A 3002-nucleotide genomic window follows, 5' to 3' on the forward strand; every position below is an offset into this window, starting at 1 on the left:
TATAAAAATCAATAATATATAAAAAATTATTAAATTTATAATTTTAATTTTATCGATATTTATTAAACGATAAAAATTTTGTTAATATTTTTTATTAAAAATATTTATTTAATAAATATATTAAAATTTATTAAATTTTTTTAAAATTTTATATGTTTGATATATGTGATTAAATTTTTTAATTTTAATTTTAATTTTTATTCACTCATTTTTTATAAAAAATTTTACAAACTTTTTCTATAAAATTTCCGTAGAAGTGTTTTTTTTTATCCTAATCGGCGCTAAAACAAGTTCAAAAAAAAAAACAATAAGTCAAAAGTAGAGCGAATATAGCTCAAACCTATTTGCCAATAAATTTAAAAGTGAAAGAAACAAATTTTCCACAAAAAAAACTTTAAAAATAAATATTAAACTGAAAAAGTAAGCAAAAAAAACCGGCTTCCACAAATCGAAGATCCACGGGTCTCCTCAACGTACAAATGATGCAATGAAGACCGACAAACCGAACCCTCCGCTGGCCCCCACCCTTTCCCCACCCCACGTTTCCATCTTCATTCTACGCATTTCTTTATCCTCCATCTAATCTCTCACCGTTCATTTCAGCTCGTGATCCATAACATCATTTCTGACATGCATCTGAGGGCTCATATTTTCAATCTCAAAATCTGAAGTACACGCAAGTAAAGATGCCCCCAATTCCAAAACCACACTCTTCCTTTGACCAAAGACTAAAAATGCAATAAAACATAAAAGGCATTTTTTTCGAAATAAGAAAGTAATTGATGACGTCAGTTATGCTTTGACTATGTCTCTCTCTTTCTTTAAACCCCCACCCCAATTCCTCCACTCTTCCACTCCCACTTCTCTTTCTTTTTGCAGCTTTCACTTTTCTCTCTGAAAATTTCATTTTTCTCACTTTCTTGCTGTCAAAACGAGAAAAAGAAAAAAATGGGAAGAGACGATTTGTACATTACCGTAACAAGTTTTTTTCGGTGTCCGATATCGTTGGATGTGATGAAATCCCCAGTGAGCTTATGCACGGGCGTAACGTACGACAGAACCAGCATCAAACGGTGGCTAGACAGCGGCAACAACACTTGTCCGGTCACGATGCAAGTTCTTCAAAGCAAAGAATTCGTTCCCAACCGGAATTTACAGCGACTCATTCAGATCTGGTCCGACTCAGTCGCTCGCCGTCAACTCGACTCCGAACCGGCGGCCAACGCAGTTGTTGTTCCTTCTCAAGATCAGGTTAAAGTCTTGGTCAAACAGCTTGACAACAATTGCTTTTCATCGTTAACTAAGATCGTTTGTTTCGCGAAAGAATCGGAGGATAACCGCGAATTCCTTGCGAGAATGGACGGGTTTTTGAACGTTGTGTTCGATTTCATGAGGAATGCGGAATCTGACATCAAATTAATCGAACAAGTTATTAAGATTTTGGACTTGATGCAAAGAAAAATTTTGGACAAGAAGCCGCTGTTGGAATCGAATTGCTTGTCGACGATTCTTCTCGTCCTACAACGAGGAAGCTCAGATTCGGAAATCCAATCGGTTCGATTACTGGAGTCCGTAGCGGTCGATGGAGAATCCAAGCTCAAAATAGCCGAAAAAGAGGCATTATTACTCGAATTGGTGAAATCATTAAGTAAAGAGAAGGATCCAAGATTGATCGAAGCGAGCTTATCTTGTTTGATCGTAATCACAGTGGCCAAAAGAGTAAAAACCAAACTAATCCAATCTCGAATAATCCCAGAATTAAAGAACCTCTTATCCGAACCAAACATGACCGTTTCGATAATCGAGAAGTCATTAAAACTGCTGGAAACGTTGTCTTCTTGCAAAGAAGGGAGGGTGGAGATATGGCGTGATACGATATTGTTAAAAGCGATTGTGCAGAAAGTGTTGAAAGTATCGAGTAAAGCGACGGAGCATGCGGTGACGATGCTTTGGAGCGTTTGTTATTTGTTTAGAGACGAGAAAGCGCAAGAAGCGGTGGTTAGTAGCAATGGGATGACCAAGTTTTTGCTGCTCATACAAAGCAATTGTTCTCCTGCAGTTAGGCAAATGTCGGCCGATTTGCTCAAGATTTTTCGTGTTAATTCCAAGTCTTGTTTATCAAGTTATGATACTAAGACTACCCATATTATGCCCTTTTGAGGAACCTTGCTTTTTTTTTTTTTTTCTTTTAATGAAGAAAAGATGGTGGAAAGAAAGAAAAAAAAAAACCCAAGTTTGTAAGTCAAAGGAAAATTTTGTTAGTGGAATATTAAAAGAGAAATTCATTTGATTTTAGTTAGGGAGTTTTCTTCCTATCTTTTGAATGATTTTTTATAGGTATTTGAATGAGGCAAAGGACATATATTAAAACTGGAAGGAGGGAAAAGGGAAAAAAATAGAAAAAGAAAATTATTTTTTCATCATTCTTTTCTAAGAAAAAAATTAAAAAATGAAATAAAAAGAATGGATTTGTATTTTCTATTTTTTAAATTCAAAATTTCAATTGTTAAAAGAAAATATTCATTTTATTTAAATTAATAATTTTATTTATAATTTTTTTTAATACAAAATAAGTTGTAATTTGAAGATATAAAAATGAAATAAAAGTGTTAAAATTTAAAATTTAAATTTATTATTCTTAAAAATAATTATATGAATTAAGTGAATTTTTATATTTTGATTGTATATAAAGATTTATCAAGAGATTAATTATCCAAATACTATTCTCGCTTAAACATGCTTGATATCGTTTTTTTTTCCCTTGTCTTTTTATCTTTTCACCATTTTCCTTCCTTTTCACTAAATATAAAAGAATGAATTTGGTGTTGCATGGTAATGTTTTGGGAGTCATTGTTAGTTTGCTTTGCTTGCTAGTTTGTTTATTAAGTTTTGAGTTTTGATTTTCAACTGGAAAAAAGGACAACGCAGGGGCTCATTCAATAACTCATAAATAGCTGCAATTGTAGCAATGCAATTTCAAGTGGTGGTGGTAACGAGCCTAC

General features: G+C 33.1%; 1 pseudogene; it reads left to right on the forward strand.

Annotated features, from left to right (window-relative positions):
- The first annotated feature begins 854 nt into the window (after positions 1 to 854).
- LOC111316039 (U-box domain-containing protein 28 pseudogene) lies at positions 855 to 2299 on the forward strand (annotated as a pseudogene).
- Positions 2300 to 3002: the final 703 nt, after the last annotated feature.

The sequence above is a fragment of the Durio zibethinus genome, chromosome 24, assembly GCF_047325235.1.
Source record: "Durio zibethinus cultivar Kanyao isolate XHJ-2024 chromosome 24, ASM4732523v1, whole genome shotgun sequence".
Taxonomy (NCBI): domain Eukaryota; kingdom Viridiplantae; phylum Streptophyta; class Magnoliopsida; order Malvales; family Malvaceae; genus Durio; species Durio zibethinus.